The 23,089-nt window shown below is 39.3% G+C and overlaps 1 long non-coding RNA gene across 3 annotated transcripts in view; it reads right to left on the bottom strand.

Annotated features, from left to right (window-relative positions):
• LOC129348025 (uncharacterized) overlaps positions 1-23,089 on the bottom strand; it is a 60,274-nt gene that overhangs the window by 6,179 nt on the left and 31,006 nt on the right. Inside the window, exons 2-6 of one of the 3 annotated variants that reach the window (XR_008600442.1) lie at positions 20,468-20,579; positions 15,986-16,197; positions 15,816-15,894; positions 4,688-4,846; positions 3,471-3,756 (exon numbers count right to left, since the gene is read on the bottom strand). This is a non-coding gene — a long non-coding RNA (uncharacterized LOC129348025). Of the gene's footprint in view, positions 1-3,470; positions 3,757-4,687; positions 4,847-15,815; positions 15,895-15,985; positions 20,580-23,089 lie in introns of all 3 variants that reach the window. The other 2 variants (XR_008600441.1, XR_008600440.1) reach the window with 2 other exon arrangements.

Raw genomic sequence — 23,089 nt, 5'->3', positions numbered from 1 at the left:
AAAAGTAAACATTTAAGAAGAATCAAACTAAAGACAAAATATTTGAAAAGACACCAGTTAGACTTTAGAAGATCAAATTAAACAGAAGAGACAATAAAACGATCAAAAAGAGCAAAACAGATAAAGGGTCTTAAAGCGTTTTCTAGTCTGAAATGAAAACAAGTTGTTTCTTCAAACATTTCCTCTTTCTATGTTCTTGGTTTGATTGTGGACAGATTTACTAAGAACTCATTTCAGAAAACTGATTTCCAGATGAAGTCTACTAGAGTTTGAAGGCATCGATCAAACTAATGTTACCTTCTGATCATCACAAACTTTACTGTTCAGTGAAGAGAATCAAAGTTTGTTCAGGATTTCTATAAAACCCACAGGTGAAAGTCTGAGAAGAACTCAGATGGATGGTCTAAATGTGAAATCAAGACTCACGGTCACAAGTTTTAAGGCTTCTGTTAACCAGAAAGTTCTAACTAACAGAGAAGTACTGAGAAACTTTAGAAACTTCAGTCCTCAGACTGTCTGAAGGTTCAAACTAACAGAGAACTACTCAAGAACTTCTAAGATTTCAGTCCTCAGACTGTCTGAAGGTTCAAACTAACAGTGAACTACTCAGGAACTCAGAAAATTTCAGTCCTCAGACTGTCTGAAGGTTCAAACTAACAGAGAACTACTCAGGAACCTAGAAGATATCAGTCCTTGGACTGTCTGAAGGTTCAATCTAACAGAGAACTACTGTGGGACTTAGAAAATTTCAGCCCTCAGACTGTGTGAAAGCTCAGGTCCTGAGGACTCGGGAGGTGTGGAGGCTTTGGAAAGTCTTGGAACTGAGGGTTCCACCCTCCAGCACAAAGGCTGAAGTCCAACCTCCTGAGAAAAACGGTCGAGTCGAGACTTGAGTTAAAAAAAAACTCGAAAACGACAAAAAATAGATGATAAATGCGCAAAAAAAAGAAGAATTTGTATCTGAGCGAGTAGCTCAGGAGGATAAGAAGAGGACTCCCAAGCGGAGGGTCGCAGGTTCGAGACCCGCCAGCGGCAGTTTTCTTTGTTTGTCTTTGTCAGGATTTTGAGAAAATTTAAGAAGTGTCTGGTCTTGAACCAGCGACCTGCAGCTCCATAGGCAAATCCTTAACTCACTGAGCTACAGATCAGATACAATAACATAATTTCGTCGTCCCTTTGTCATCGTAGTTGCTGAAGTCACCACATGGGTGGAGACAAGGCGGAGTCTGGGTGGAGTCAGGGCGGAGAGTAGGCGGGGAGGTGGGTGGCGGCCTCCCCCCTCTACTCCCCCACCTCCCACCACCGCCCACCACACCTTCCCCCACCCGACGAGTTCTTCGAGTCTCCACGAGTTCTTCGAGTCTCCACAGGTTTTCCCGAGTTTCTGGAGTTTCCACCAGGTCGGAGGCAGAACAAGTTGTCATGAAGAGGTGTTGAAGTCGGCCAGGATGGACTGACTTTTTACAGCGACGAGAAGGAAGACGACTAGAAGAGCAGGTCTTTAACCACCATCCATGAAATCCATGGAGTCGACTCCAGAGAAATGAAGGGAGATCAATTTTTATCAACCTCCATCCAGATGTTCAACTTGATATCTTTACTTGGAGATTTTTAGCACCACAAACCTTTAGTATCACATTTTATTATCATTTATTAGGACTTTAATGGAATCCACCAGCAGATTTAGTTTTTGTTGACAAACTTTATTCTCGTCATCATGGGATTGTAGTATTTAAAACTGTTCCTTCTATTTGACCTCATGTTTATTAGTTTTAGTGGAGAAAGTTTTGTCAGTCTCTTAAAAACTAAATAATAAATTGGATTAGTCAAGAGGTTTAAATTTCTTACTTTGTCATATTTTAAATATGACAAAAAAAAAAACAAAAATAAAGCATCTTGAGACAATTTGACCTGTAATTGGCGTTATATAAATAAAACTGAATTTAAATTGTATGTATCTTGTAATGTTGGAGTAATTCAGACATATATGTTAGAAAACACATTTCTTTGTCCATTAATCTGTTGATTGTTTTCTCCAGTAATTCCCTTCTTGTTTTGGTTTATAAAATGTCAAGCCCAAATATATTCAGTTTACTGTCATGAAAACCAAAAAGATTTACATTCATGATGCAGGAATCAGACAGTTTTTCACTTTTTATCTTAGTTCAGTCAGAAAGATAGTTGATAATGTGTGAATTGTTGCAGCTTGTGAGCCGTAAAAGGTTTTAATCTTTGGGGCCGAGTGTCAAAAAACCTTTAGAAACCATCATCAACAAAACACTCAAAGATTTGAACATCATTAAAGGGAAATCCAACTTTTGCATGACAATGTCTAATTAAAGGACATTTATTTCCAATGTAAACGTGTGATATTCATCCTCTGGAGCTTTCTCTTCACATCGTCTTCCACCTGGACTGGTTTGGTCGGGAGCATGTGCAACAAACATTTGAAAAACTGCACTTTAACATCAATGAATGACATTGAAGTTTAATCTCTACATAAATGAGACTGAGTCTGGATGTGCTGCTCTTTCATTAACTCCTAAGTTTAGGGAAAGTTAAAACAAAAGAGGACAGTTCAGATAAGACTTGAGAATGAACTTATTTTGAACAAATATCTCAGAATTTCTGAGCTTCAGCTCCTCTAGCAAGATATTTTAACAACAAGCAACTCAAGAGATCCAGAAGCTGGAGAGAGTTAGCTTTAGCTGAGCCAAAGAACATGTGGGATGCTAACCTAGCAAACATTTCAGACTTTTCTCTGTGAATTCTGAGAAATAAATTCCTATTTAATGACAGAGCTACACATCTTAACTCAGTCTCATTAAAACAGACTCTAATTCAGTGTCATCCATCCATATTAAAGTGCAGTTACCCAAAATGTTTGTTGCATGAGCTCCAACAAAACCTGTCCAGGTAGAAGGCCACTTTGACAAACAGGAAGTGGACGATTCCAAGTAGATTTATAGAAGGGGGAACCGGACTGTACTAAGTGTGGTCGAGTGTAGAGGGGTGTTTTGTGGGTTTTTAAGGCTGATAATGATTATTAGTGAGACATTTGTAGTAGATATTCATTTGCAGTTAATGAGAGTATTTAAAATCTTGGAGTTAAACTTAGAAGAACACAAACTAACAGAAAACTTTGTGGATACGTTTTTGTTTTGTTTACAGATGTTAAGTTAAAGGAGTTTTATTCGTGACGTATAACCAATCAAATCACTCCAGAAGACAGAGCGACCACAGGTAGATAAAGGTTCAGAGCCAAAGTAGCACCATTTTTAAATGTATTTATTACCGTAAATCAGTAAAAAATAAAATACTGATAATCAGTAAATCAGTCAGCCCACAATTACTACAATTCTACAATGTATGTCTTTTTCCTTTGATTTGTTATTTGTACAATATACAATGTATATGATGCCGTTTTTTCATACCAAAGGCTATACTATGATGTTTTCTCAGAGACATACCATGCTACTCTGTTTGCGCTCCTCCTCTGTTGTTTTCTGGATTGTACTCAGCTTCATGCCTTCGTCCACCCGGCCTCCGTTGACTCGTCCCGCCTGCCGTCTCTGGAGCTGAAGCTGGATTGGAACAGACCAAAGTACAGTCCAATCACGATGCCAGCTGCCTCTCAAAAGGCTCCTTCATCTGGCAGGTGGCGGCACTTCTTCTGAGGGGAAGCTGAGCTGGCCCTGCAGAACTTTGGAGATGTGTTCCAGTGGTTGGTGGATGTGTGGGGAGATAGAGAGGAACCTTTGAATTGTTCAGAAAGGAAAACAGGAAACCCATTGGTAGTTTTAGTTTAGGGTGCTACTGCGGTGTGTTTTTGGGTCTTAAGAGGTGAACAGGAAGAGTTTTTTTTTCGTATTGATTATCTTTTACTTTGTTCCTGGTTGGAATGCCCATCAATGTCAACATGAAGTTCACTTTTAGTTCTGTTCATTTATTTTTATTTTACTAACACCCATTTGCTTTTAACCCCCCTCACATGTTGTGTTGTTGTAAACTTCCTCTTTCAAATAAATACTCATCTAACCCTCTGGAAACCAGCGTTTGGACTGTTTTTGTGTTGCTCCTCACCTACTGACAGCTGTGGACTAAAGGCTATACTCTGACGTTTTTAGAGCGACATGCTATACTATGATGTTTGTTGGGCGACACGCTATACTATAGGCTTTTTTAATTGACATATTACTGACCTTTTTTTTGTTTTTTTTTGTTGTTTTTTAGTAACATAAGAATTCGAATGTTTTAAAATTTACTATACTTTTACTTGTGCAATGAAATATTATTCTTTGGCATTTTTTAGACAACATACTATACTCTGATGTTTTCTTGAATTACATATTATTTTGACAATATATTGCACTATGACATTTTTTGAACCACAAATCATACATGACAATTTCAGGCAACATCCTATCATTTTGCGCTTTTTGAACCACATAATAATCTATGTTTTGTTTTTTTTCTTGCCGACATGCTGTACTATGAACTACAGGCCATACTATGTTATTCTTGAGTAAAGTATGCTATACTTTGACATTTTCTGAACTACATCCTATACTATGGCGTTATACACAGAGTGCTTTGGTTACATGTTGATTTATAATCTAGATTTTTTTCTGTTTTGTTTTTTGACAGGATTACCACAGACCTGACTGTGAACACTGTTGACACCCACCTCAGGGAGATGTTGTCTAAGATCTCAAGGCTGCTTGGTTGTGGTCTTTCTGGCACGTACTCTTCCAAGATGAGCCGGGAAGTTTAACACTGATGGAATAACACCAGGTCTAAGCCGACAAACTTCCAATTCCTCCTCAACCCATAGTCTCTGGGAAACCTACATGGAGTAAGAAAAGTAGACAGAGAAGTAATTAAGTCTGTACACAACATATTAAAAAGAAATCATGCTAATAAATTAAGTGGAGACCAGAGCTATTTAATCTGATAAGTATAACCTTGTTTAGTAACATTTCAATTATTTGAGAGCAGTCCTAAAGAACTGCCTGTAATCCCAATCATAAAATGGGTTTGGAGGAAGAACATAGATGGTAATCTGGATATACATGAGTTTGGCTTTATAACTACTATTGGTAGTATTGGTGGTAGTAATAGTAATGTGACTACTCACTACTGCTGCTGATACTGGCACTGCTACTACAACTTGTAATACTATTACAAATGCTGATACTACTTCTACGACTAACAGCTGTTTATACTACTACTGCTGCTTGTACTTTTAGTATTAATACTACTGCTTGTAAACTATACTACAGCTACTATTAATCGTCTGGTATTTGTTTGTCAAGCTGTTAGCTCGCCTTAGCGTTTTGCTAGTGGCTAACTAGTTAGCTCTCATAGACTGGAAGCTCTCAACAATGAAAAAAGAGCCAAAAACTATTCTTACCTATGAAAAGTCATTCCAAGTTCCCTTGTCTCAATCGTACGACGTAGTGTGTAATTATATGCAGCACAGTGAGCCGGCATACTTGTTTCCGTTTTCACGCTGTTTACATCAACGGAATGCACTGAAACTTTGCCCCCACTAGCTTAGCCTCGCAGTAGCACGTACCTCAAAGGGGCGTGTCCTATCTACTCATTCATATCTATGAGAACAACAGTAGCTGCACATAAGGACGCCTGTCAATGACGTTGATTAGCTGCGTAAATACCATTATATACAGTCTATGCTAAATACGTATGTGAATCGCATCATTGGCTGCAGCAGCCAGTCACTGGTCACTCACTGACTCACATTGAAAAATAGCACAGAATGAATTGTTACGTGTTTATTTACAATTTAGGTTGGATTTTTTTTTTTTTTTTTGTGCGCAGTGCAGATTTTCTGTGCACGGAGTGTGTCAGCAGTGCGCAATTGCGCACGCGCGAAGCTTAGAGGCAACAGTGCTTGTGCCCCAGTTAAAGTATTTGTGCTGAAGTTCTTCCTGATGCAACCATAAAATTGGAGTTCTGCGGGATTTTTTTTCAAACCTCACAAACAAAACCCTTTTTATTTCAGCATTTATGAGCAGGATGTATTTTTTATAATACCAGTTTATGAATAATCTTGACTTTATATCCCCATATTTGTGATTCATAAACAGCAGAATTATTTAGTAAACAGTTTATTACACACTATGATGTAGCTGTAAGCTGTTTATTAATTTATGTCAGCAACGATAAAACCTACTATGAGCACTCATAAGTTGATTTTGGTGTATAAACAGGCCATTTATGTCGACAAATACATTTAAACACAGTTGCTGAGTTGAATTTTTTTTAATTTTTCTTCATTTTTTGCATTTTTTGTCTATTTTAGTATTTTTTTAAATCTATTTTGTACTTGGATTTATATTATTTGGCATTGGATTGGTCAGCAAAGAAAGAATTCCATAGTAACAGGAAACGTGTTTCTTTACTGTGCACAGGATAATAAACTTTGAACCTTGAGAAATTGTCATGTTTGACAAATACTGTATATTTTTAAACACTGGAAAAACCTACAAATCTCTATACTTGTATTATAATATTAAAACCTTCACCTAAACATTTGCATACTGCCTAACAATGCTAAATAGAGGAGTTGATGATACATAAATGAACTCACAAGCAGCTCTTGAGGAAGAGATGGATATTAACAAACTTCATACGTCATTAGTTTCAAAGTCATGTTGTATTTTTATGCAAAAGTACAGAAACTGTTTTAAAAAACTGAAAGAATATCCGGGTTCTCAACTTCTGATGGTCCTTGAACCAGTAATCTGTGATGTGCCGTTCCATCGGGAAAATAACCAAAATAGTGGTAATTAAAATCACTTTTTTTCTGTGTCTGGTTCAAACATTTGCCAAAAATAAATAATTTGTATTAAAAAGATTCTGTACAAAACAATAAATTCTGCACTCTTTGGTGCAACTGTGAAGCCATTAGTGACTCAGCTGTGACCAACATTAACAGGACAAAAAATCTGGGAGTTTTTGTCTGAACTGGGTTGAACTGCAGGTTGTGTTTATGCAGAGCAGAGAGGAATCAAGTATGTAAACAAATTAAGAATGTAAGCAGTTAAACATATGAAGTATGCAGTGTCACTATTTGTTTTGGTAACACCTCTCTGGACTCAATCTGGACTCTATTTCAACTTTTTGAGGAATTTCTGTAAAATATTCATAAAGTTTATTCAACTTTGTTCTTTTTTCCTGATTAATGGCATTATGAGGGCGTCATACTGCTCAGAAGACATTTTTGAATTCGCTGTCCTTTTAGCCAAGGCTGCGCTGTTTGCAGAGAGGACAGGACTTTAGATTGCATTAAAAAATATGTCAACAGTGAGTAAAAATGTAACAGGAGCAAAAACACCCAGAGGCTGCTTTGATTTTAAGAGGGTTAAAAGAAAACGACAGCAAACACGACGTAGGCAGCTAATTTAGAGATGCATCAGAGGAAATGGTGGTGAATCTGTTTACAGTGCAGCCAAACGAGCTCATGACATTTCAATAAAGACGTCAGTCAACAATAATTACAACAGAGATCTGATTAAACACCGTGTGCTGTTTTCCACACAACAATAGAGTAAAGTTCATAGAGTTGCTTGCTGTGGCGGCTCTTTCATCTTGTAACATGAGTTTCACTAATATTCTGTCTGCATTAGGAGCAACTTGAATGGACAGTAAACTGTCAGGCAGATATCGGCTAGGAAAAAATGAAAACCTAATAATGGAAGCACTAATAATGGAAACTACTACACAGAGAGTACAACTTTCTATCAACATCATTAATAAATATTTCATAAATCCGATTACAGCTGTGTTATATTGTCCAACATCCAAGTCCTGAGGGTTTATATTTGAGGACTACATTACTGGCAACTGCACTGAATCATACTATTTGTGCTGTTTACTTTATTACTCTAAATCCTGGGTTTAACCCTCCTGTTGTCTTCATTTACAGGCACCAAAAAATATTGTTTCCTTGTCTGAAAAAAAAAACCAAAAATTCAGCAAAAAAATTCCCCAAATTTCTGAAAATTTGTAAAACCTTCAGGAAGAAAATTCCAATAATTCCTTAAAGGTTTCCCTTCAAAGTTTTATTTTTAAAAATCCCCCAAATTTGGCAAGAAAATTCTTGTAAATATTTTCATCAGCGAAATTCACTGGATTTTGGATGATTTTCTTTTGTGTGAATGTTCTTAAGAAACATTTTTAACATTTCATTTTTCCACCAAAAAATGTTCAAAGATTTCCCAAAAATGTTGAAAATGTGAACATCAGACGTTTCACTGTGAAAATATTTTTTTTTCCACATTTTCAAACTTTAAAACGGGTCAATTTTGACATGCAGGACGACACGAGGGATAAATTTCAGTGTTACCGGGTCACAAATATGTTGCCCAATGGCCCAAATGTGCAAACGAAGCCCACAGAGCTGAAGTACTTTGGCGCTCGTCTGTGAAGTCAATCCTCCCCGAGTAAACTTCAAAAGGCTCGGTCATTAATAATTCCGATTTAGGAGGCAGTCCGCTCGATATTTGCAATTCTGATAACCGATGCTCGAACTGCAAGCAAGGACAGGAGGTGGAAGCGGGAAGACGGCGCTGGGGAATACGATCCGGGGAGGTGAGAGGTGTCGACTGCTGCAACTTTTCCTAAATTATACCTCAAAATGCTGACGACCTCAAGGAACACTGCAGCCACGAGGGAGTTTCCAAAATATCCCGACAAATACCCCCTAAATTATCCTCACACAAATTAGCCTGTGTGTTTTGTTGATGCATATTTCATGCGCTAACCTTAATGGGGTTATTCCTGTATATTAACCTCTGGCTTGTTATATTAGCTTGTTAATTAGTCTGCGCAGAAAACCCGAGAAGCTACAGCTAACCTCCAAAACTGTAAACGTGTGTCGAGACAAAGAGGAAACTGCTGTTTTATTTTAAGTCGGCGCTGCAAAGAACATGCTCGGTATTCTGTGAAGGCGAGACAAGCGTCGTTCCTAGAAGTGATGAACATGCAAGGACTGTGGCAAAGTCAAAACACATGGCCTCCACTCAACATATGATATTTAAAGTTACACAGTGGAGCGGTTTACCACATTCAATTGAGAATACGCGCGCTGACTTCCTTCTCAAATTTCGGTGATGCAATTTCCTATAGTCTTGTGCAATTTGAAATGTTAAAGCTTGAGTCTTTAGTGAAGAAAGATGAAGATGAAGCCCTCAAAAGCTGCGTTTTCTGGCTTTAAATGTGGAAAAAAGCAAAACGGGGGGAGGGAGGTTGTTGTTGTGAAACTGGTGCCAGTAAGCAGCTCTGAGTGATGTTCGTTTGCTTAACCAACATTCACACACTGTTATCGACTGGCCCAGGAGGGGGGCAAAGAGCAGCAGTGACACCCACCAAACCACACAAACCCCCAGCAGGTAAACAGACAAGCGAGATCCTCTCCTACGACTGCAAAACCTCCACAACACGCTGTGTGTGCTATAAACAGAAGTTTCAGGAGAACTAAATGATTCACTGTCTGCAACCCGATCGCTCTGTCTTTCCCCTTTCTCATGGCCCCGTCTAAATGTCAGCATCTGTGTAAACGCTAAGGTAATTCGCTCGTCGGCTTCCTGCTGTGAGCGTGGAGAGAGCCGAGGACCGGCGAATCACTTTCAGTGCTCACATCCTCGCCGGATCAGCTGCTCCTTTCCCTGATGTTAATTATTCTTCATGGATACCAGCACCTGTCATATTTAAATATTTGTGGTTTTCTGAGGAGGCGGCGTATGAATGTACATTTCTGGTATGCACAGTGCTGCATAATTCAAAAGAAGACGTGATTGTTTTTTCCCCTACAGCACAATGCACAAGTTCACTGAGGTTGATAGTGAGATACAGTGAGTGGATGAGCAGAACTGAGACCTTCAGTGACCAGGGGAGGCCCCAGCACTCAGTACAAAGAAAAAAAGGCCACCTTATAGGAGCAGCACTACTTCTCAAAGCCAGGTTATATGCATAAAGAGAGCGGCAACTTCCCCTAACCATGACTCAGAGTGAAGATGCTGAACAAAGTAGATGAAACAGAGCAGAATTTTTCAATACCCATATGGCTGTACATGTTCCACAGTCATCAACGGCATCGCAGTGTTTTCCCAGGAATCAAAAAATAACTTGTTGAGGTTTGTGTGACAGCTGTGGTGTGAGAGTGTGAAGTGACTTTTTTAGTATTGAGGTGCAAAATGAGCGGTCAGAATTCTTGTAAACAAAAACATGCATGCAAATGCATCTCAAGATTCGCTAGAAAAGGCATTTATTGGAAAGTCAGTGCAGCTTAATATACAGTAAATATACAAGAAAACTGTGTTGAATAAGTGTTGCATTTAATATAATCTTTTAGCACCAAGAGAAAAGTATGAAACAGCATTATTGCATGATGTTTGGGCGAACATGTGTGCTAAAAGCTACATGACAACAATAGATGAATGTACAGACACGTGATAAAAGTACAAAAAGCCCTGAGATCCGTTGCTGCCGGAGGCTACCTCTGCAGACACATACATGTGGATTCTTCTCTTTGCTTACACCCTAACGCAATCATTTGACATGCTTGGCATTACTCTTTCTCACAGTCTTGTCGAGCTCGCAGATAAAACGACTGATAACAGCTTCATGTCTGTACATTAGCCGGGAGTCGATTCCCACAAAGCAAAATCAGACTGAAACACCAATAAAATGTTGTCAGACAGATGTTTAATCTAAGTAGACGCCCAACACTGAGACAACTGAGACATCAACTTTTCAACCTTTGAATCCATTCAGTTCAGCTCAGTTTTATTTATACTGCGCCAATTCATAGCAAATGTTGCCTCAAGGCTCTGCATAATGACAGAAGAAGTTCATTTTGGATTCCTGTAGAGCAAGCACTTGGAAATAATGGGGGCGTAAGTGTTGACATGAAAAAAATTTCTGAAATTTCCACTTTGGTGCTAAAAAGTCCAGAAAATCAAGCAGACATGGTCGTCAAGCCAAAGTCTGCCACTGAAATGTGATAAATATAGCGCTGTATAGAAGAAACACTGTATATTTAACCCTCGTGCATCTATTTTGTCATTACTTTTTGTTTAAATACACTAACTATTGATAATTAGAGCAAACAAATCTCTCATAGTTTGTGTCGTTTTGCTCTGTTTTCTTGGTATTTATTGATTCTTGTAGCTGGAATCTGCAGTAATGAAGCTGCACCACATGAAAACTACCCCAAAACAGGCAGATTTCTTAAAATATCATTCTTGTACTTGTTCTGAAGCAGAACTTTTACTTAAATCTTGCAAGTTCAACAACATAATATCACATGTAAGTTGAATGCAGGATCTCGTCTACAGGGAATTGACAGATTAAGATCAGAGTTTATCCTTTTGATTTTTGGTCTGTTCAAGATTGGACCATTTGTCTCAAACCTTCAGCCTCTGTAGGAACTCAGTCTGTTTTTCCATTAATGTCATATAAATGTCAGGAGACGTCTGGAGCAGCAGCATACAGATCTGACGGAGATAAATTCCAATCTTCCACAGTGAAATTCAACCTAAGTGAAAGCTCAGCTCGTGACACAACCTATATTTCAGTTCCCAGAACTGAGCAGCGCTGCCCGACTGAGCCTTTTGATGCAGCGCTGTTTAAGTCTACACAAAATGACAGCTTTGTATACTGCTGCTGGTCGGGCTGCATAGCGCACGCTGGCGACATTAAGATCACTTTCGGTCGTATCATCGTTATTTGTGACTTTGAGCCAAGGCTTTGATTAAAGGCCGCTGTTTGAATTCAACTTGGAACTTTATAGCCTTTTACTGCGCCTCACAGGGACGCAGTGTTATTTTAAGAAATCGTTTTAACCCAAACAGAGTGATGGGTTTAAATGAAATAAAAGTGCCTGATTGGGCATGGAGGCCGACGGAGCATGATTCCTGGAGAGTGCTTTCCCATGTGTGGGCGGGCAGATCAGTTGGAAAGGAGCAAGTAGCAGCCTGTGCTGGTGTTTGACTCCGGAGAGGGCATACTTTTGAAGACACTCCTGCCAAGTTGCAGACCTCCCACAGCTGTCTGACTATTTTTTACAGCGAGCCTGGGAACGCAGGGCGAAGCGCTCACCTGCAGCAAGTCTGGACACTTTTTAATCTACAGATTCTCCGCTTCGGGGAGTTATGGGAAGCATTGCACCTCTAAGATCTGTGCAAAGTGGAAAAAAGAAAAAAAAAAGATAGATGAGATAATCTGCCGTGAGGGCGGCTGTATAATATTACTTGATGGTGGAGATAAGAACATGCAGTCACATAGAAACATAAAGGCACACGTGTACATGTACACATCCATGTGCGTATACAGTAGACCAGATCCTGTAGATAAAGGGATTAAATGACTGGCAGTCTGAGCAGTCATTTTAATTGAAGATTTGCTGATGAAGATGTACTAATGCTTAATGGGCCTTTTCTATTTTTATCTCACTATACACTCATTGACCTTTAGTAGTAAAAGTACTGGGCTGTAAAGTCACAGCAAAGCGATATTACAGTTATTAATACCATTAAATAAGCCATTTCTATCCTCTGAAATCTGATCTATGGAGCCATATGTAGTGGGAAAACACCACTGCATTCTGGGATTTATGGGGTGTACTAGATCAAAAGCTACAAGATTGCAGTTTTGCATGCAGTTTGTCCAAAAAAAAAAATCAATGCTCCAATTAGTTATTTTGGCACATGCATGAGCTATATTTGCATTTATGCTGCTGCCCTGCTAAAGAGGAAGGTAAAACTCATGCAGCGCTCTGTTTGGCTCAGGCAATTTACGGTGTCAGTATCAGAGGTTACACCGGGTTGCTGGTCCTGAGTTCACAGAGTGCAAATTTGTGAATGAAGCAGCGCCTTCCATTTATGGTGCTGCTAGAGTTGTTAAGACAAGAGGAACTTAACATAATACAATGGTTTCCTCTCTGCAGTTTCAGCTGCTGCTTCCCCCTCGTCAATGAGTTTAAAATCCACTGTACTCCTGCTTGTTGCAGTCATGAATCAGCGGCTCATTGTGATAAAGCAAACAAGTGTTAAAATGTGTAAATACATTAATATTTGTTCTTCAAATGAGAGCAAATACAGAATTATTTGCTCTTGAATTAAGTCGATGCCTTGCAGTCTAGAATACATATCAATGAGTAACTTCATGCAAACTGTCCATATCTTTATTAGTTCCTGTTTCTGATGAGTCATAATGTTTTTATCTGTGGAAACTTGACTGTTAGTAAAAAATGCTTTTACTTTTCTGACTCTCCACTTTGTACACAGAAGGATGCTTTTATAATGCACCGCCCTCAGAGGTGTGATGGTGAACATTGTTCACTGTTTCCTGAGTAGCTTTAAAACCAGCCAGTGAATCATGGTTTCAGGTATTCGTGCTTCTCGTGTTTTACATTTGAGTGCTTTGCATCGCGCTTCTGAGTCAGACGGCAACGATCCTACTTGCAGCCACAGTAAATTCATACCAAGCTCTGGAAAACCCTGCAGGCTGTTTGACGACACGTGAAGACATTTTCAGATTCCTCAAAAACTCTTCTGTTTGGCTGCACCGCAAATAGTCTGAGTGCTCTGCAGTGAAGAATATTTTTAAACATTTCCTCAACTTGCCTAACCAAAAAACAATGGTACAAAGATGGAGATATCTCATCGCTTTGTAGTTCATTTTAGTGAAAGTGAAAATTCTGCAGCTGTCTTTTGAACTGAACTGACGACCAAATTAGACAAATCATCTGAAAGCTCCAAGCCTTATGATTGAAATGATTCCACACATTTAAATATTCCACTGCCACATGATTCCAAGATTTTAGCCATTTTTAGTAAACTTTATCTACAAAATGCTGCTGTTTTAGCGTTGTACAAAGTAAGAAGATTTGATTTCTTATTGCAGTTGGCAACAAAGTTGGAAAACTAGCTGAATGATCACCTCCAAGAATTCACCCTAAGAAATGTGTTCAGGTCCAATGAAACACATTTATGCAACAGTTAAGACGACTTGTAATGAAGGAATTAGCTTTTCCTCTTCAATCAAAGGTATTTCCAATTTCCACTTGTTTATATTTACTGAATGGTAGCACAAGTCTTAAGCTTGTCTTATGGGTGACGCCTCCTCACGCTGTCTTTCTCAAGTGGAACATTTCTGCACCTCCAGTTTTTTCTAACAACACTGATGGAGACTCGTGAAAAACATGGCAGAAGAACAGGAGCAGCACAACTTCAGAAATCCAGACACTTATACGATTCATCACACAGAGATCACCATGGTAACCGGGTTATGAACGATTTTATGGCGTGAAATGAAAACTAACTGCTGAAATGCAACTATTCAGTAAAATACCATGTCGTATGTGGCGTAAACGATGGCTAACTTCTTCTACTCTAGTTTAGTGCTGCTGTTAAAAGATCCTTTGAATTACTTTATAGAGTGAAATATACAGAATATATGCAAAAGCCTTCCTTAAGTGTTTTCATTGTTGGCCAGTGGCAAAGACGCTTTTAGGAGAAATACATTTCAGAAGTATTAGCAACGGTTAAAGGTTTTAGCATCATTCGTGTCAACGCTGCCTAATGGCAACCCACTGAGTTTGAATCCAGGTGAAAAGTCACACCTGACCTGTGCCGAACTCACTCTGCAGCCGGCTAGCGAGGTGTGAACGCATGTTTCTCACCTCCTGGTGTAAAACGCAAACAATGGCGTGGCTGCCGGCCGGCCAGAGTGTGGGATTTAGCAAGTGGCGGAGCGTTGAATGGGAACGAGCAGACCGCCGGCGCTGGTGAACAAACACAGCAGCCACATCAAAAGACAGACGCGACGACAAGGTCAGACATTTTCCCAACCTGAAACAGTCTGGATGACGACAACAGAGAAAGTTATTATGATGGAGATGGATCCATTTGCACTGATTTAAAGAGATAAATGGCTGTAAGGAGAGTTTACATTTTGATGTAATCTTTATTGTAGATCTACTACGGTGTGAATGGTTGTGAGATGTTAAACAGGATTAGGAAAACGCTGTAATTTACAGTTTATAATGAATTCCTGATTTTTTTTTTTTAACCTCCTCAGGACATTTGAATGGTGTCATAAACCATCACAAGTATTCTTTTTTAAAAATCCTTAGAATAAAGGTCTTCCCGTGATGTTTTAGTACAAGTTGTACAGTATATGTATGGGTTTTTACTACATTTACAAAAATTATGACATATTACTACAGGTCTGTAAAGCATTCTTTTGCTATATTTCAAGATTACACAAGCAAAATAAGACAACATGCAATCTATTAGGTAGCATATATAAGACATATATAGTTATTTATTATCTTTATTCTGTTTTTTTCCCTAATTTTTAAAAATATAGTAGTTAGGTACAACAGAATTTTATCTATCTATCCATCCATCCATCCATCCATCCATCCTCCAGTGGAAACATAAATCCATACATACCAAATAACTAAACCGAAAAAAAATTAGCATAAACCAACTGCTTGCTAGCTGCACCTTCATAGTTGCTGTATTCCCAGAAATATCCAACTATCCGTTTAAATGATGAATGTTTGACCCTTTGGTACTGTGCCAGAGAGAGCCTTTGGACCTACGTGTTTCCCCGTTTGTTTACCTGCCCACGTCTTTCACCTCACCTTGCTCCCTTTTGTGACCCAGTAAAAGAAAGAGTGACATGTCAAGCTGGTTTACATTAACATGTAAACAGGTTTACTGGGCTGTAAAGCATCGCAGCACACTGGAAGCACATGAGATGCCGACACAGCTACTCACCAGAGACTGTTGCACAACGAGGAGGATCCTGAATTCTTGCTATCAAACCCAAAGTCTGCTCACAAACTCTGGTTCTGGGCTGTAAAACAAATTTATTACAAACTTAAGAAGACCAATTACCTCTCGGGTGGATACCTTTCAAGTGTTACGTAAAAAACCCAGACATTTACCCCTCATTAAAAGCTCCCACAGTGGATCTGTGTTAACATGCAGGCCGGTGTGTGTTGATGAGGTGGCATGGCGGTGGGAAACTCAGTCATCCTTCACCAGTCTGCCCAGTTGTCTTTGGTTTTTCTGGTTGCTGGGTGGGCATCCCCTGTTCATTCATTACCTGAAGTCCTGCAGCAATTCTACGTGGGATGTGAAGCACGACAGCACATTCCTGTACCTCGCAAAGAAAAAAGGAAAAAAGAAAAAAAAAGGGAGTGGGAGTTGACAGGGTTTATTTTAATGAGCTTTGTGTTTGTTTAACCTCCTCTCTGTTCTTCCCAGATCCAACCACGGCTTCACATTAAAAGGCGTTTTTTCACACGGCTCGACCCGGCCTGCTTTGTTGTTTGCTGCAGTCGACTTAGACGACGACCAAAACCTCTCAGGATGAGTGTTTCAGGTGAAAGCTGAGTCGGGGAATTTGAAGGAGGGGTCGAGTTACTGGAGTCGTTTGTAAAAGGGAGATAAAGAAAGCAACGGTGGCAGGAGGATATCCAGTCTAGTGAGCATGACTAACCGCTCAGCTGACCACATCCAAAGGTCTCTGCCGGGCTGATAGGAGAGAGAAAAAAAAAAAGGATGTTTGGTGAAGTTAATGACATGAGCCCACACCTGCTCTGTAGTCAAACCCGGACAACTGTTGGACTGTAAAAGAAACACTGCAGCATTTACAAGAAATGCACTCATTTGGTGCCTTTCTGAGAGTCATAGAGAAGATACAGAAAGGAAATGGTTAGCCTAGCTTAGCATAAACAGCTAATTGTTGTTTTTAGTCTTTGTTTTTCCTACCAATGAAACAAACTACACATTATACTGGGTTTTTGGCAGCATTACTTCTTATTTATCTGTTCTAGTTTTATTTTAGCTTACCTATTTTAATTACATGAATCTTAATTATTGCTATTCTATTAGGCACTGTTGTTAGCCTGTACTCCTTACGCACCTTATAGTTACTGCTCTTGGTTTATTTCCATGTTACAGTTAGTCTTTCTTAGCAATATCTGGCACAACAATTTTCTTCAGGATTAATAAAGTTCTAACTTATTTTATCTAAATGCTAAGCTGAGCTAATTGGTGGTGTAGTCCCGAAAATGTATATATATATATATATATATATATATATATATGACTTTCAGATGTACACAGTCAGGTCTGACCTGCTTAAGTAAATTACTGATCTTAAAATAACTTCTCGTTAGCTCATTTCTGTCTAACATTGTACTCATTGCTGCAGATATGGAAAATCTGAAAGCGAAAGCAGCTGTAATGTTTGTAGTAATCGACAGTTGCACAGAAAAGTTGCAGAGTTACAATAAGCAGGGTGGGTCAATGACACAGTCTGTAAACTGTGATTAATATCGAGACAGACGGTTGGGGGTCATAATCTCACCTACGCTTTCATCTTAAAATACATTTTAATCTTTTTTAAACTCGTCTTGGCGAACGCCTACAATTACACAACCGGGAAGTCTTGCGGATTCGACAGGTGAGCCAATCGCCTGCGATCAATGACTGGTTTTGTTTGTTTGTGGTACACCAGGCCAGACACTTCCTCTGCCACCTTCATAGAAACACAACCAAACCAGACAGTCAAATTATTCATTTTCATATATTATATATATATAATATTTTCAAGATGACATAAGAACACGTAATCCATGCTGAACAGTATCGACACGCAACCATTGTGAAGGACGTTATTGGCTGATTCTTCCTGCTTTAATTGCGTTCAGAAGCGCAGTTCTTGTATGTTTGCTGAAGATTTATCCTTTATAGCATCGTAAAGCTGCTCACTACAGATGAGATTGCGACTTGTACAAATATGAACACTCCTTATTCCTGTGAAGGTGTGGAGCCAATGTTATTTTTTCACACAGGTTTTTACGTCATAGGTTCATTTAAAATCAAACTGATTGTCCTTTTTTATTAATATCGCAACCTTCCCATACTTATAGTTTAACCCTATGAACCCCAAGCAGCTTCTGAAGGGGTTTTTTTCAATTTTTTTTAATGAACTGTGAACTGATTTTTCACTGCAATATAAAGTCCTGCACCTTTATGGAAACAGCACAACCATAACTAAAAGCAGAGAATTCAAAAATGTTGTCTGTGCAGTATGACGCAATATAATCATAAAAAGAAGCTAATTTTACAAAAAATTAAATATAAACCTGGATCCAACACGTGTAGCATTTCTCCAAGTGCTCACAGCTGAAAAAAAGGTAACTTCATGAGCTATAGATATTTTACTTACATTTGTTTCCATACTTGTCTCCTATCTGCTTTAGGTAAACACATCCTGCAGCTCAGCCAAAATATCCCTGAATTGTTGTCATGTGACTGTTGGACACAGCTGAGCCAATAAAGACTTCTCAGTTGCGCCAAGGAGTGCAGAATTTTTTTTGTTTTTTTACAGATTCTGTTTATTTTGTGTGAATTTTAAATGACAGACACGTAGAATGAAGTGGTTTTGACGAAATATCACAATTTTAAGTTTAAATTTGGGTCATTTTAAGACAAAACTGCAAATCAAACACGAATAGTTCAATGACGGGTGAAGATTCCTTCCGTTTTTCCATTTTTTTGCTCTGATAAATGATGTAATTATGGGGACTTTCAAAGATTAACATGCCTTCTAAACCTGCCGGCGGTTTAAAGGGTTAACATGGTTTCAGTCTGCACTGTAACTGAGACTCAAAGGAATTCAGTCGACCCAAATCAGCTGTGAGCAACATTTAAAAAATGTACAAAATGCTGCAGGACAACACCTGATTCATAAAGCAATGCCTCTGTGTTGTGGTCAGGGTTTCGTAACGAGTGTGGATACAGTGTCTGCTGTGTGTAAATGACCCTGGTGAAAAGGGCATGAAGCTCATGTACAGATTAAACACTTTCACTCCCTGCAGCTGTAAACAGGAGGAAGTGATGCAGAACACCCAGGACTGTAATGAACACACTTCACTTACTTGTTGGACACTAAGAAAAAAACACGCTCAGTAAACATGCTGCCAGACTGAGAAATTTATTCAGACAAGTGTGCAGCTTTTTCCAAACATTCAACAGTGTCAATTGCCAGAAGAGACTTACAAAACTCACAGGGGATTATGCAAGTAAAAATTTATGTGGTTTTTAGAAATGATTGCAAAGCAAATTCCTCTCCCCTTTCACCTCAGTGTGGTTGGATTTCATTGACATCACAACTTCACAATGAATTGAGGCCCAAAAGTCTCACTACTCCCAGCAACTATGGATTCATCAAGTGGTGAGAGTTTGACTTTATTTCTCTACTTCATTTTGCTTGGGCACAAACATATTGTGCTTTCCCTTATTTTTTGTCATTAATATGTTACAATGTTGGATGCTTATATTAAATGTGGCCACAATTTTAGATAACATCTGCTCTAAATACAAGGTTTCCAACAGTTTTTCCACTTAAGTGGATTTCTTTCTGCAGTCATCAGCAGCAGTTTGCTCAGCTGGTATTTTAGCACATTTTAAACAATTTTTACATGCAGCTTTTGATTGAAAGACTAAATCCAACCGTTAGGACACAATCAGCAGGTAACGTGTAATATTTAGCAAACAAAGATGTCCTGCTGCAATATTACTTGCTCACTTAGTTTAGGCTAATAGTCCAGTTTGGATTCAGGCTTGAACTTTGATAAGTTGGTATTTCTGATCGAAAACAACGAAATATGTTACTGGTGGTGCTCACAAGAACTGGGGTGCAGGCTTCCAGATGTGAGCCAATCAGAAGAAAGGGGGCTTTCAGGGAGGGGCTGGGGAGCTCTTAAAGAGACAGGAGGTAATATTGTGTTTTTCAGACAGAAACTCAACTGATGTTATCTTGTTAAGATGCAAGTTACAGATCTTAGATTAGCTTCTCTTATTGAGATGTTAACATTTACAGTTTAAATCCGGCGGTTACAACATTGTATTGTCCAAAATTATTGCAGCAATACGACATAAATAAGGTTTTATTAAATCTGTGAATCATGCGAGGCTAGTCTAGAGAAGAATAAAAACATAGAGCTGAAAATGAGCATGATATGTCTACTTTAGCTCTTTATATAGTTGTGTAATACAGACACCTCCTCTGACAACCTCTTATTTAGGGCGACACTACATGACCCCTGAGAAAATACTGAGAAAAGTGATCAACACTGTCCCTTTAAGCAGATCAGCATGACAGTTGTAACATTAGGTACTTCCCAACCACAATGTAGAGCACCACAGGGGCCCATTCAGGGTGTATCTGTGTCCTCTCACACAAAAAAAGGGGGAAGTAGATACTATTAAAAAACCGTGTGTGTGTGTGTGTGTGTGTGTGTGTGTGTGTGTGTGTGTGTGTGTGTGTGTGTGTGTGTGTGTGTGTGTGTGTGTGTGTGTGTGTGTGTGTGTGTGCTCCATTAAGATGCAGTGAAACTGAATCCAGCACTGACTGCTTCCACCTTTGCATCCTCCCTATTCAGATCAGTATCTTCAGTGGCGTATTGGTGCAGCAGCTGTGGTGAGGTTCGGCCTGCATGAGGGTCCTGCAGCAACGCCACCATCCTGCAGAAACACAGAGAGGAGAAAAGAACGTGTCAGAGTCCCGAAATGACTGTCTGCAAACGAGCTTCTGTTTCATAATGCCAGTTATCGAGAAACGCTTTCGGGTTTTCAAATGAGCCGCTCCTTTCATTATGAGCTGGGAGTCATTAGTTGTAAATTTGCTGTGAAATTCAGATAACAGCAGGGAAAAAACCAACACAAACACTCAACTTTGCTCACCGCCTGAGCAGAAAGACAAGAGTGTCCAACAGTATGCAAGAAGAAGAGATTAAAATAATACTGTAAAGCTTCCAGTTAGTAAGAGCAAGCGACCACAGATTTTTTTGGAAACAATTAACACAAACTGTTTTCTTTCACATTTTTTCCACATATAAGCAGCTTTAAAGCTAAGCCGTGAAACTTTTAGTGACTAAGACGAGATTATTGGATAAAAGTTAAAGCAACAGCACAAGTACAGCCAATGAATCAAAGAAGTGACTCAAAAATGTTAATTTCTAGCATGAACTGATAGTGTGAAGATGTGTTTTATTGATTATTGACAGTCTATCCCAGTTTGTTGCAGCTCATTATGTTGTTTACAATAAAATCTATTGTGTAAATCTACAGTTCTGTCTCTTTACTAAGGTTAAAATGTTCCGTTTATGATGAAAGTGTTTTGAAGTGACTCAAATGTGTGGTCATTTTAGAGGATCTGTTACACTACTTCTGAAAAGTTTCCCAGTTGTTTTATCCACTACATTTATCACATTGGGGATAAATATAAGAAACAGCTCCTTATAATGCAGGATTTCTTTCACTGTACTTGGATTACATTGCATTAGGTTCATCATGTGTCCCTGATAAACCGCCAACTTTCAATCCTCTTCATGCTATATCTGCACGATTTCATCAAATGGAAATATTTGACATTAAAAACTGAGACATCACTGTAACTTCCAGGAGCTAAAACTAAAGGTCACTGAGTGTGAACAAAGTTTCTACAAAACCTGGTGAATACATTTTCATGTTATCAGCCTGGAAACCACATGACGGCCTCACTGTGGCCTCTGGTCGTGGAGCCAGAAGGGTGACGATTCAAAGAGGCGGCGCTGACGTCGCAGTGGGCAGCTCTGCTTTCAAGTGGAGTTTCTCTGAGGCTGCTGAAGTCCTCCTCCACTTCCTGCCCCTGCACCTAACGCTGAATGCGTCCGCCTGCCTGCTGGAAAGTCACCCGGGAATGCAAAACATGTCATATGACGAGGGTGTCGAGTCGCCTCACGTTTGAGTGGGTTGTTGAAAAAAAGAAAGAGTTCAAACATCTTTCAGGGGCATCACCTTGTTTGTTTGTCAGTGGAAAACTGCAGTGATGAGCTGTATAGTGTGTCCACGGAGGAGCATGAAGTGATGTTTATACTCAAAGTTCACATTTATGAGGAGTTTCTTTGAGGATCCCCTCCAGTTTTTCACCTTGTTGACCTGTCCGTTATGAGCCACAGCTAAGTATTTCTGTCTTGAACTTGCAGCGTACAGATGATGTCTCGAAAACACTGATGTACACTTCCAGGGTTTAATACGTCACAAATCCCCTCCTATCTGAACTCACTCATTCAGGTCTACACTCCCTCCCGCTCAGTACGCTCCACAAGTCCATAGCTCGACTCTTCTCCTCTGTGGTTCCCTGGTGGTGGAACGAGTTACCAAACTCTGTTCAATCTGCAGAGTCTCTCTCAGTCTTTAAGAAAAGACTTAAGACCAGCTCTTCATTGAAGACTGCAAAAAAACAATCCCATTACCTCCAACATTGCTTATAGGCACCACGGTCCTATTATCACAGTTGAACTAGTTTTATGGCTCTTATCCAGGTTGTTTTCTCCTTTCTTGTGTTGTATCTACTCTCAGATGTACATCGCTTTGGATGAAAGCATCTGCTAAATGAAATTGTAGAACTGTAGAACTAATTCTGTCAGCTTGCAGGACAGGACTTTCTGTATCATTATTCTTCTTCAGAATCAGTTTCCTGTTTGACCATAAATGGCTAAATTACTCTCATATTCCATCTCGCAGCTGTGTAGTACAGAATAGCTTTTACAGTGCTACAGTAGGTGAGCTGGTGTGCTGAGCTGCAGCGAGTGGTGGAAGAGTAAGTGCAGATAGAAGCTGCAACTTTATAGATTTGTTCATTTCAAAGGAGTGGTGGGCGGTGTGAAGTTTCATCCAAGTCTTTTTACGGCATAAGGCTATCACTTTTATGGAAAAATCTCTAAATAAGCAACTTTGATACACAGAGATGAGTTTTTTGGGGTTTAATCAATGGCTGGAGAGAGAAAATAGTCAAACTTGATGCAGCGTTAAATGGTCTGTACTTATAGAGTGTTTTCCTACCCAAGTGGTAGAGGGACCAACATAAGGTTCAGGTCTGCCCAAGGACATTTCAGCATGTGGAGGGACCAGGGATCAAACCGACGACTTTACAGTTAGTGGACGACCTGCTCTATCACCTGAACTACAGCTGTCAAAAACACAGGAGACTG

This window comes from Amphiprion ocellaris, chromosome 22 (genome assembly GCF_022539595.1).
Source record: "Amphiprion ocellaris isolate individual 3 ecotype Okinawa chromosome 22, ASM2253959v1, whole genome shotgun sequence".
Taxonomy (NCBI): domain Eukaryota; kingdom Metazoa; phylum Chordata; class Actinopteri; family Pomacentridae; genus Amphiprion; species Amphiprion ocellaris.
Note: the sequence above shows the minus strand (reverse complement) of the source record. Positions and strands in the feature narration are given on the sequence as shown.